The 13,357-nt window shown below is 48.5% G+C and overlaps 1 protein-coding gene across 1 annotated transcript in view; it reads left to right on the top strand.

Moving 5' to 3' along the window:
• Positions 1-13,357, top strand: part of SV2A (synaptic vesicle glycoprotein 2A) — a 193,163-nt gene that overhangs the window by 160,325 nt on the left and 19,481 nt on the right. The window lies entirely within an intron of this gene.

Below are 13,357 nucleotides of genomic sequence, written 5' to 3'. Positions count from 1 at the left end.
AGCACTACAATCCCCATCATGCCATATTTACTTAATAATGATAAGAGTGCAGTGTAATTATTCCTTTTCAATAAATGTTTACCAGAGAACAGTATAAATTACATCTGACAAGTAGAAAATTAGGAATGATATTTTCCATTTAGCCAATATTGTCGAACAGGGATATTTCCAGACAGATCTTAAAAAAGCCAGCACTGTCCCTAGAAATTATAGACAACAGGAAACTATTAACAGTGCTGGGCCGTCATAGTGTCAAGAAATAAAATGGCGGACACACCTCTCATGCCGGCAAGAGGCTGCCAGCTGACAGAGCCGTAACTAGACATGTTGGTGCCTTGTGCTAAAAAGAGAATTGCCCCCCCCACACACACACATATTTAAAATCGGGACAGTGCGCACTGAAGAGGTGTGCTAAAAATATAGGGGTGTGGCTACACGGGGAAGGGGCGTGGTCACATAATAATACCAATTCATATTACGCCGCATAGTAGTCTCCATTATTCAAATTACTCCACGCAGTACTGCCACTTGTGCACATTACACCAGGTAGAGCTCCTTATACACATTACTCCAGACAAAGCCCCCTTTTACACATTACGCCAAACAGAGCCCCCTTTTACACATTACACCAGGCAGAGCCCTCTTTTACACATTACACCAGGCAGAGCTCCCTTTTACACATTACGCCAGGCAGAGCTCCCTTTTACACATTACACCAGGCAGAGCCCCCTTTTACCCATAATGTCAGGTAGAGCCCCTTTTACACATAATGTCAGACAGAGTCCCCCTTTTAAAACATAATGTCAGGTAGAGTCCCCTTTTACACATAATGTCAGGTAGAGTCCCCTTTCACACATTACGCCAGGCAGAGCTCCCTTTTACACATTACGCTAGGCAGAGCCCCCATTTACCCATTATGCCAGACAGAGCTCTCTTTTACACATAATGTCATGTAGAGCCCCCTTTTACACATAATGTCATGTAGAGCCCCCTTTTACACATAATGTCAGGTAGAGCCCCTTTTATACATAATGTCAGGTAGAGTCCCCTTTTAAAACATAATTTCAGGTAGAGTCCCCTTTTACACATAATGTCAGGTAGAGTCCCCTTTTACACATTACGCCAGGTACAGTCCCCTTTTACACATTATGCCAGGCAGATCCCCTTTTACACATAACGCTAGGTAGAGCCCCCTTTTACACATAATGGCAGGCAGAGCTCCCTTTTACACATTACGCCAGGTAGAGCCCCCTTTTACACATAATGTCAGGTAGAGACCCCTTTTATACATAATGTCAGGTAGAGTCCCCTTTTAAAAGATAATGGGGGTCATTCTGACCCGATTGCACGCTGCAGTTTTTCGCTGCCGTGCGATTGGGTTCGGAATGCACATGCGCTGTGGCCACAAAGCACAGGCGCGTCGCTACCTGGCGACAGGGAACGCCAGGCAGCTATTGTTCTACAAAGATTCGATCGCAGCGGCGATCGCAAGGTGACTGACAGCAGGAAGGCGTTCTGGGGTGTCAACTGACCATTTTCTGGGAGTGGAGAGGAAAACGCAGGCGTGTCCAGGCGTTTGCAGGGCGGGTGTCTGACGTCAATTCCGGGACCAGACAGGCTGAAGTGATTGCAGTGGCTGAGTAAGTTCAGAGCTACTCAGAAACTACACAAAATGTTTTTGTACAGCTCCCCTGCACAAGCGTTCGCACACTTGCACAGCTCAAATACACTCCCCCATAGGTGGTAACTATCTCATCGCATGGGCTGCAAAAAGTTGCAGCGTGCGATCAACTCGGAATGACCCCCAATGTCAGCTAGAGTCCCCTTTTACACATTACGCCAGGTACAGTTCCCTTTACACAGTATGCCAGGCAGAGCTCCCTTTTACACATAACGCCAGGTAGATCCCTCTTTTACACATAATGCCAGATAGAGTCCCCTTTTACACATAATGACAGATAGATTCCCCTTTTACACATTACGCCAGGCAGAGCCTACTTTTACACATAACGCCAGGTAGAGTCCCGTTTAAACATAATGGGGGTTATTCACAGATGAACGCAGATTGCTGCAAAAGCAGCCAGATCTGTGTTGATCTCCTCACATGTTGGGGGCCACCCAGCATGTGTGAGGCCGCCTCCCAATGCGTACCTATCGGAACTAAGGTTGACCCCTGGCAGGCGGTTGGCGGTCATTTTTTTCGGAGCGGCTGCATGTTACATCACGCAGCCACCCCGAAAGCGGTCCCGGCTCACCCCATTTGGGACACCCTGCCCCCAGATCTGCATACACAGCCAGATCTGCGTTCATCTCCGCACATGCTGGGGGCCGCCCAGCACAGGGCCAGATCACCATGCATGTGTGAGGCTGCCTCCCGATGCATTAGCAATCTAATCGTGAATGCATTGGATCTAAGGTTGACCCTTGGCATCGCAGCCTGGCTGCGCTGTCAGCGGGCATTTTTGTTCATCGGAGCGGCTGCATGTGATGTCACGCAGCCGTCCTGAAAACGGTCCTGGCCCACCACCATTCCCCCCCGCCCCCCAACGGCGCGTCACTGCTCTGAAACTGCCCACTGCTGTCAATCACATTGCGGTCGCATCCATGTGAGTCCGCACAGCCGCTGTGCATGTGCAGTTTGCCGCATCAGTGGCTGGATCTGAATGACCCCCAATGTCAGGTAGAGTCCCCTTTTACAATTTATGCCAGGTAGAGTCCCCTTTTATACTTTATGCCAGGTAGAGTCCCCCTTTTATACTTTATGTCAGGTAGAATCCCCTTTTACACTTTATGCCAGGTAGAATCCTCTTTTACACTTTATGCCAGGTAGAGTCCCCTTTTACACTTTATGCCAGGTAGAATCCCCTTTTACAAAGCCGGAGAGGGGGAGGGAAGAGAGAGAGACAGAAAGAGAGAGAGTTATACTTATGTTTAGCTTCAGAACAGCAGCTTCCATCAGCTGTGGCAGTCTCTATCCTCTCGTCCTCCTTTCCGCCCTAACGCTGCGGCTCTTCGCGGTGCAGGGCACTGTGGGTGGGCTGGGAGAGACGTAATCTCTCCCAGAAGATGTGGGGAGGGGGGAGAAGGGAGAGCTGGGAGGGGCGGGGCGTACGAGATGCAGTGATGCCCGGGTACCTATGTGAGAACAGGTAGCTGGGCAATGCAGCGCAGCTGAGAGCTGTACACGGCGGACGGGTGGGTGGCCAGGTTGACCCCACAGTGTGGCGGCGGAGTGGCCGAGCAGGTGTTGCTGGTGGTCCTGCGCCCACAGTGCATATGCCCTGTGTGCCAGACACCACTGGCACACCGTTAGTTACGGCCCTGACAGCTGACAAAGCAGCTTGGAGTCTTGTTAAATTACACAGAGATGCTCAGAGTTGCAAAAAGCGGTATAATGGCACCTTTCATTTACGGACTTCTCGCTTCATCAACTTCAAAGCCACGCTCGGTGAAATTACTGTTGTCATGGCAACTGCTGCAGGCCGTCTGGCTTCCTGTGCTCTGGACGGAGCCGGGGGTTTCAGTTTTGTTAGGGCTGCGAGCTGCCATCGCTCTTAGCTCTAGCTAACACACATTTCAGTTTTCATTAAGCAGAACGGACGGCATTAGGCACAACTTCCCCATGTCTGCGACGCTACACCCCTTCCCCCGCATTACCTCAGCTGTCAGTCTGATGTCTGTCTCAGGTGTGCAATGTAATCACCACCCCGCTGCCTATGACTCGTCCAGGTCAGGCCTTCCTCTCTAATAGTGATCTCTTCCTAGTCATTTTTATGGTATCTGGAGGGAAGATAGACAGTAAATAGATAGTCAATAGGTGTACACCAGAAGGTCAATAGGATTAGGTACTCCAGAGGAGAGGGTTAGGCACTTACGGCGGGCTGGGATTCGACTGCGGAAGGGGTGGGTTAGGGAGCGGCACTAGGGGGATGGTTAGGCACTAGGGGGAGGGATAGGGTTAGGCACTGTGGTTGGGGGGGGGGGGGGGTTAGGGTTAGGCACCAGGGGGAGGGTTAGGCACTAGGGAGAGGGTTAGGAACTGTGGTTGGGGGGGTTAGGCACCAGGGGGGAGGGTTAGGCACTAGGGGGAGGATTAGGGTAGGCACTGTGGTTGGGGGGGGGGGTTAGGGTTAGGCACTGTGGTTGGGGGGGGGGGGGTTAGGGTTAGGCACTGTGGTTGGGGGGGGGGGGGGTTAGGGTTAGGCACTGTGGTTAGGCACCAGGGGGGAGGGATAGGCACTAGGGGGAGAATTAGGGTTAGGCACTGTGGTTGGGGGGGGGTTAGGCACTGTGGTTGGGGGGGGGGGTTAGGGTTAGGCACTGTAGTTGGGGGGGGGGGGTTAGGGTTAGGCACTGTGGTTGGGGGGGGGGGGTTAGGGTTAGGCACGGTGGTTAGGCACCAGGGGGCAGGGTTAGGCACTAGGGGGAGGATTAGGGTAGGCACTGTGGTTGGGGCGGGGTTAGGGTTAGGCACTGTGGTTGGGAAAGGGGGGGTTAGGCACCAGGGGGGAGGGTTAGGCACTAGGAGGAGGGTTAGGGTTAGGCACTGTGGTTGGGGGGGGGAGGGTTAGGGTTAGGCACTAGGGGGAGGGTTAGGGTTAGGCACTGTGGTTGGGGGGGGAGGGTTAGGGTTAGGCACTAGGGGGAGGGTTAGGCACTGTGGTTGGGCGGGGGAGGGTTAGGCACTAGGGGGAGGGTTAGGCAGCAGGAGTGGGGGATTAGGGTTAGGCACTAGGGGGAGGATTAGGGTTAGGCAGCAGGAGTGGAGGACTAGAGTTAGGCACTAGGGGGAGGGTTAGGCACTGTGGTTGGGTGGGGGTTAGGGTTAGGCACTGTGGTTGAGGAAGAGGGGGTTAGGGTTAGGCACCAGGGGGGAGGGTTAGGCACGAGGGGGAGGGTTAGGGTTAGGCACTGTGGTTGGGGGGGTTAGGGTTAGGCACTGTGGTTGGGGAAGGGGGGGTTAGGGTTAGGCACCAGGGGGAGGGTTAGCTTTAGGATTAGGGTTACAATAACACAAAAAAAGTGTAAATTATTTGTGTCGACCATTTGCATGTAGACCTTTGTGACACTGTCGACTTAAAAAATATGTATAAAATAATAAAACCACAAAGTGGAAATTACGTTTCGCAGTCAGAAGTTTCATGTTGTCTTCTAAACTGTGCTATAAAAATGAAAGGGGGGGACGTATCAAAACTTGAAGAGAGATAAAGTACCAACCAATCAGCTCCTAACTGTCATTTTTCAAACACAGCCTGTAAAATCTGACTGGATAACATGGGTGTTACTATCTTTTCCGCCTTGCACCAGTATTTGTAAATTTCCTTGTTTCTAAAGCTACGCCGACAGTATAACGCACTTCGGGCGCGGGGGAGCAAAATGGAGAGCTGGAAGCCTTTCCCGGCTCTCTGTGTGACCAAACCGGCCCACCAGACTATCAGCCCTTTTGGCATATGCCCTGTTTTACCCCTTTTCCATGAACTTGAAAATCCTGGGTGAGCTGCAGTGTATTATACAGGTAACCCAGGTCGTCCAACCCGGGTCCCGTTCACAGCACAGGAAAAGTCGTATTCATGCATCTATGTGCAGTGTGAACAGTGCTGGTCCGGGAATAACCTGGATCGACGCCGAGATGGAAGAGGGGTCTGTCCTGGTTTGGAACTGTGTTCCAAATCTTGGGTCAGACCCGGGTCTTTGCTGGAAAAGGGATAGTATTGATCAAAACATTTGAGCTTGCAGCCCATCGTCAGTGGATCCCAATTCTCTGCAAATCCCTACACTAGCATATATGCCCAACACGCCATTACATTGCAGGTACATGTACTCACCACCCAGATATATATATATATACAGAGGGGAACGTCTATACAGGGCTGGCATGTGAGCCGCACCCAACTAGACGTTCTAGAGCCTTCATTGAAAGCAGCCCTGATGACACTAGGAAAAATGTACAAATAAAACAGAAAGGGGCTGTTTGGCGCAACTGAAGTCACAGCGTATGAGGGCACATCGGTAGGTTTTATACGGCACCTATTTGTTTTTTTTGTTTTTTTTAATAACATTTTTTTTATTTCAGTTGAAGCATAATAGTAGTATCACATCGAAGTACATCCAAATATACGGTCAATGAAGGTTATAACTTATATAGCTGTTTACCACATATTGAGATCAATGCATTAGTGTAAGTCAATATAAGAGCCAAGGTATGTATTAGAGTCACGATAATGGTTCTTTCCGATATGAAAGACAAACAGTTTGAGTCCGGATCCATGCCCCCACCAACACCCACGTCCACTCTCTCTCAAAGTAGAGTATTATATTCCCCTCCAAATAAAAAATAAATAAATAGAAAAAAAAACAAAAAAAAAAAAACCTTAATCTGTATCAAATGAAATTGGGGGGTCCTGTCCATAGACTCTAGTTTCGTACCATAAAGTGTTGTTAAAGCATCTCCATATCTGTTCCTTTAATGGGCGGGACAGAGTTTCTATATAGCTTTCCCAGGTCTCAAAAAATTTTGTGGTGAACCTTTCCTTTTGTAAGGATGCCTCCAGCCAATCCATCCTAAAAATGTAAAAGATCTTCCCTAAAAAAAGTGACATTGGTGGGGCCAAGGGTTGTATCCACATCTGTAAGATGCATTTTTTGGCTGCTGCAGAAATTATCATTGCTAACTTTTTAACACCCTGTGTCATCCTAGTGCCCTCCGGCATTATACCAAATATTGCCCATTCAGGGGTAAGTGGTAAAAAGTTGACTAAGTGTTGGGTAGCATATTTCCATATCTGAACCCAGAATCTCCGGATTATGGGGCATTCCCATAGGCAATGAAACAACTCAGCCTGTTGTGTACCGCATCTAGGACATGAAGAGTCTTCCAACAAGCCCATTAGATGTCTACGGTGTGGTGACAGATATGTTCTGTGCCAGATATTTAAGAAAAGTTCGACATAGGACGCAGCAGGTATTAATTTCGTGGATAGCTCAAGGGACTTTAACAGTTTTGTCACAGTAAGAGACGGAAGATAAACTCTCCACTGTGTCATTCCTGTCGTCATGTCATCATATTGCAGGGGGGTGTGCAAGAATGAATAATGGGTAGAGATTGCCCTGGATGAGGGGTTTCCAACTAATAACAATTTATCTAACGGATTGTCAAAGTCCTGCGGGGTTAACAACCTAGAAGTAACAGCCACATAGTGCTGAGCCTGTAGGTACGCTAAGGGAAATCTATTCAATATTGGAAAAAGTGCCACCGCCTGCGCAAATGTAAGTGGTTTCCGTAACTCTCCATTTGTAATTTGACGTATGGAGGTGATACCATGTCTCCCCCACAAATTGAAAGGATAGCTCGCGTTTCCGTCCTGAAAACGGTTATTGCGGACTAGGGGAAGAAAAAGGGACACATGGGGGTTCAAAGAGCATTTACACCGTAAGGTGTGCCAAACTCTCCGGGTGGACATCAGCAGTGGGTTCGCGCGGATCGCCGGGGGTATTTCTTCTTCATGTAAATGTAGGAAAGAGACAATATCACCACCACCTAAGAAGGCAGTCTCCAGGGTTACGTTGGAGTACATATTTCCACCGTGTAGCCAATCTCTCAAATAACGTAAGTGGGAGGCATAACTATATTCCAATACATTAGGGAGATTCACACCTCCGTTATGTCTACGCTGCTGCAATTTAATCAAACTAATTTGTGCCCGTTTGCCGTTCCAAATGAAAGTACGCATTATTTTATTAATTTCTGCCACAGTATTTCTAGATAACAAAATGGGGAGGGATTGCAGTGGGTATAGAAGTCTAGGAAATAGAATCATTTTTACCAAGTTCACTCTGCCCAAATACGAAATTTTAAGATGTCTCCAATTTTCTGTGTCTTCCCTCATACTGCGCACGATTTGCTTCAAATTGAGACTGTACAAATTGTTCAAATTTTTGGGGATCTGCACCCCTAGATAAGTGATTGCTTTAGATGTCCAGCTAACTGGGGTCTCCCGGAACCAAGCCGGACGTGTGTAGCCCGGTTTTAGATATAGGGCCGTGGATTTTTCAAAGTTGGCCTCGAACCCTGACACCTGCCCAAATTCTCTAACACGCTCCATCAGCGGTCCCAAGGCCCTCCTTGGTTCCGACAAAAATAAGAGGACGTCATCGGCAAATGCCGATATCTTTACCTCTTCTACGCCAATGTTAATGCCTTTGAATTGGGACCACTTTTGGAGCACCCGCAACATGGGATCCAATGTCAAATTGAAGAGTAAGGGTGAGAGGGGGCAGCCCTGTCTCGTCCCTCGGGTGAGCTCAATGTTATCTCCCTTGGCCCCATTAATCAACAACGAAGTGTATGGTTGGGTATAGAAAAACTTTATTAAGGATTGGAATGTCCGTCCAAAACCCCTCCTCTCTAATATGTCATATAGATAGGGCCAGGAGACCATATCAAATGCTTTAGTCGCATCTAGGCTCAAAAGCATATTCGGGGTATCAGTCTGCAGACTCGCTGCCATAACCGCAGCTATGGCAGTGCGAATCCCCTTCACTGAATGTCTGCCCTTGGTGAAGCCCAGTTGATGGTCTGTAAGCATTGACGCTAAGAAGGACTGGAGTCTGTCTGCCATTATCTTAGCCAAAAGTTTGAAGTCAACATTTAAGAGTGTAATGGGTCGGTAAGAAGATGGTAGGGAATGATCTTTGTTAGGTTTTGGTATGAGGGTTGTGAAAGCCTGATTGAAAGTGGGGTATAGGGGAGACTCCGATTGAATGTGTCTGTATAAAGCGTGTAATGCTGGAATAGCATCGTGGTGTAGGAGTTTATAGTATTCCACGGAATAGCCATCCGGTCCTGGCGCTTTGTTTAAATGCATAGAAGAGATGGCCTTAGCGATCTCCTCTTCCGTGATTGCCCTCTCTAAGTCTTCCCGCTGTAAGGGTGTTATACAAGGGAGATTTGCCTCGTCTAGCAGTTTAGCCGATAGAGCCATATCATGTGAGGTCGGTGTGTAAAGTTGGCGGAAATAGTCCTGAAATGTCCGCATGATGTCCGTCGTGGAAGTATGTAGGGCATCAGTGTGATTGTCACGAACCATGGGAATGTGGCCCCGTCGCTTAAAGCTTTTGGTCATGTTTGCCAGCAATGTCCCTGTTTTATTTCCCCAGCGAAAATATTTTTGTGTAGTGTAGTCCAGTTTCTGCTGAGCTTGTGCAACTAGGAAACTATCATATAGGCGGCGGGCTTCAATGTAGGCGTTGTGAGTGAGGGAGTTAGGGTTAGAGATATATTCTGTCAAGTGTGTCTGCATCGTGTGTAACAAGTCTTCATGTTGTGCCCTGTTCACCCGGTTTCTATTCGCTATATATGATATAATGTGTCCCCTCATCACAACTTTGGACGTTTCCCAAAACAAGACAGGGCTGTCCCAGTGCTCCAGATTATCGTCCGAGAACTCCGCCCATTTCAACTTGAGAAACTTTTTGAACTGTTCTGAGTGATAAAGGTATGAGGGGAATCGCCAGAAGGGTGGGCGCGAGCCCATAGAGTGGGTACTAAGTGTAACAGACACCGGTGCATGATCAGAGACAGCAATGTCCCCTACCTGGGCATCCGTAGTATCCGAGAGTAAAGGCGTGGATAATAATATGTGGTCAATACGGGAGAAGGACCCGTGGACCGCCGAATGGAACGTGTATGACCTATCAGTAGGGTTAAATAACCGCCATGGATCAACTAGAGAATGATCCGCTAGTAGTCGTGAAATCTGACACCATTGGGGGGCCGTTCGGTTTATCGGGATAGGGTATTTGTCAACCGAAGGGTCCGAGACTGAATTGAAATCGCCGCCTATTATGAGCTTGTGATTGCTTCTACTATGGAGAAGTTGCGAGATATGTTGGTAAAAAGCCGGCTGTTCAGTATTGGGAGCATACAGGTTGAGCAGAGTGAACTTAGCATCGTATATCTGAGCGTCCAGAAGAATATAACGACCCTCCGGGTCTAGGTCTGTATTCAGAATAGTGTAGGGGAGGTGTCGGGCAAAAATTATCGCTACTCCGCGTGATTTGGTGCGGTAAGGTGCAGAAAAACAATCACCTATCCACCCATCTCGCAGCGTAGAGTCTTCCCCCCTCTTCCAATGTGTCTCTTGGACATAGATAATATCAGGCTTAAGTTTTTTAAGGGCTGTGGTCACTTTTTTGCGTTTTATTGGGGTGTTTAGACCCCCCACATTCCATGAGGTGATTTTGATGGAACAGGGCAGTCGTTGGAGAGAGTCGTGTGATCTGGGACATGAGGTCGTCATCCTACACCTGTCAGTGGGTGTATGTAAGTGCGGGTATATCTAACTATTGCGGGGTCAACCCTGTCCCAGCAAGCAGGGCAATCCCCAATGGTGCAGTACAGGCACGGACCCGGACTCGTTACATAAAGGAGACCCATATACAATGTATGTAACCATATAAAAGTCAGCTTCAAATGAAAAATTTCTAACTTTTTCCTTTCCAAACAAACGTGGCGCCAGTCCCTGAAGCTCATTTCAGGGAGCGGCAAGCATAAATGCGAACAGAACCAAACATAGAATATAAACATAACAGTTTGCAAAAAATAGTATACTAATGTATCAATTAGCAAAAATTCAGGAGAGCGTATCGTCTCATTTTCGAGAAATCTATAAAGGCTTATTCATGTGATCGGGCAGGTGAACCCCCCGATTGACGAGTCGCTTGTAAGTGGGCCCGGGCTTCAGTCGGACTGTCAAAAATAAATGTCTGCCCATTTTCGGTGATTTTTAGTTTAGCCGGGTACAACAATGCAAAGCGCCTGTTGTGATCAACGAGGAATTTACAAAGCGGGGAGAATTCCTTGCGTTTCTGGGCTACTGCGACGGAGAAGTCCTGGAAAATGAGAATACGATGATCCCCAACAACCAGGTCACGGTTCCGTTTAAAAGCAGTCAAAATCCTCTCCTTGTCACGGTAGTCCAGAAATTTCGCAATTACTGGGCGGGGCCTCCTATCAGGACCATCACGCTCCGGGCCCAGCCTATGAGCCCGCTCAATACGTGGGACACCAATGTCACTATGGAGTTTGAGCGCCTCGACCAATTGTACACCTATAAAATCCACCAGGGTCGATCCCCTAACCTGTTCGGGGATACCCACAAAGCGGAGATTACTTCGCCTGTGACGATTTTCTAAGTCGTCTACCTTGTCGACTAGCGTTTGATAGGAGGCCATAGTGGAGGCGCTAGACGATTGTATGGTATGTAGATCATCCTCAACATCACTAACCCTTTGTTCCAGTGTACCCAGCCTATTAGAATGGTCAGACAAGGAGGTCAAAGCTGAATCTAAAGATGTTTGCAATTTGTCTAACCGTTTGTCAATTTTAGGCATTAATTGGTCAAATTTAACCTCAAATCTGGGGAGGAAATTTTGAAGTTTCTCATCAATCATAGGCATGAGTAGTTCAAATTTCTCCTCAATTTTTGGCATTAACACCTCCAGTAGTGCCGATGCCACATCTGGAGATGGAGCTTGATGTCCTCCTCTCTCCCCGGCAGTATGTGTGGGGGAGGAGTCACCCTGCGGCGAAGGTGGGGACGGGCCAGATCTTGCTGGTGTTTTTTTGTGATTAACCATGGTGCGAGTGGTTCTGGTCGAGAGTGAGGACAAGGGTCTGTTAAGGAACTTTTCCATACACCAGGTTGATGGACCAATACTCTAAATTCAGAGTATCAGGGGATGAAGCAATTCCAACCCGAAATTGATATAACAAATAGAAAAAAGACCGCTCTCCCGAGAGTCAAGGGGATTACATCCTAAGAGTTAAACAACAATTGCTAAGATATAAATTATCCTAAGCACAAGTAAACATTAAGAATGCAGGGGCAGTTATCAATTATTCTGAACAATAGGTATAGAGATATTCCACCCTATTCCCGTGTGGGTGAGTTATTATATATTGTAGCACAATAAAATAAAATAGTGGAAGTATCCCCAACCTGTGTAAAGATATACTCGTCTCTCTGATTGGAGTATCTCCCCCCCCCCCAAAAAAAAAAAAAAAAAAAAAAAAAATACAATAAGCGTGTGATAATGTGAGGTAAGTGTCCAAACAGTCTTCTTAATATATGCAGAAGAAATTTGCTGGATAAATAAGGTTCAGTAGCCGTTCCTCAGTCTGGATGACCAGACCGTGTAATAAGCGTGCTTGGGCAGGGAAATGGGGAGGTAATCAGAGTCCGTATATGAGCTGGTAGGGAGCAGCCCAATGGTGACGACTCCGTAGTTCCCCTCCAATACAGTGAAAAGAATATAATAAATGCAGCTAAGTTCAGATCAGCCGTCAGGGTAGTGAGTTAGGTGCAGGTATGTGCACCCCAGTGTACAGTGGTGGTGCAGTCAATCAAGCCCACGTGAAAATAGAGAGAAGCAGTGGAGTAAAGAGGAGGATAATGAAAAGGGCAGGGAGAGAAAGTGTTGGGGGGGGGGAGGGAAACACAATAGGAGGGAATGGGTTAAAGTATAGGGAAAAAGTAAATGTCAAGGATTGTTAGTAAAAGAAATAGGGGCAGACATACAGTATTAGTACCTGGGGGGGAGATAGAGCGTTATCTCAGGCAGGTGTATGTGGGTTTTGGTGGAGTGTCACTGAGGTTTCACTGTTTCCCAGGTGATAATCCCCAGGGTCAGATGTCCATCAGCCCCTGCTGAAGCGCGTAGTTTTGGCCCACAGTCGGGTCGCCGTCCTTGGTCACCCGTCTAGGTTTGCTGGCTGCCGTTGGTCGTTGTCTGTGTGGTTCCTCTGAGGACGCGGCTCTGTCCCGGCAATTTTTCTGTTACACTCGCCACAGCCCGTTCTCCCCCGCTGCAGCTTTGCGCTCCGTGGCAGAAGCAGATCCCTGCTTCACGGTGAAGGGACGAGAGCAGAGGTTCCCAGCAGCACTTGTCCAGCGTCGGCAGCCTCCGTTGAAGGAGTCGAGTCACCGTCCCCGGCCACCGATACAGGTCTGCAGGCTGCTGCCGATCTTTGTCTGTACCTCGTCTCTGAAGACGCGGCTCCGTCCCGGAAAGCTTCCCGTCCGTCACGGCGCGTCCTCTCCCGCTGCAGTTCTGTACTCCGCTGCTGAATCAGGTCCCCGCTTCACGTCAAGGGGACGGGTGTAGAGTCCGGGAACGGTGAGTCCCAGGCAGCTTTCGTCTAGCGTCGGCAGCACACCTCAGTGATTATAGGCAGGGGGAAATTCGCGCCAATAGCAGCGCTATGCTGGCGGACATGATGGCCGTCTCGTCTGAGAGCCTGACTCCGGGGCAATATACGTTCTCCTCGGTCCTCCTCCACACCACAGGTATCTCCAGA

The sequence above is a fragment of the Pseudophryne corroboree genome, chromosome 12, assembly GCF_028390025.1.
Source record: "Pseudophryne corroboree isolate aPseCor3 chromosome 12, aPseCor3.hap2, whole genome shotgun sequence".
NCBI classification, from domain to species: domain Eukaryota; kingdom Metazoa; phylum Chordata; class Amphibia; order Anura; family Myobatrachidae; genus Pseudophryne; species Pseudophryne corroboree.
The sequence above is the reverse complement of the archived record's forward strand: the minus strand, read 5'-3'. Positions and strand labels throughout refer to the sequence as shown.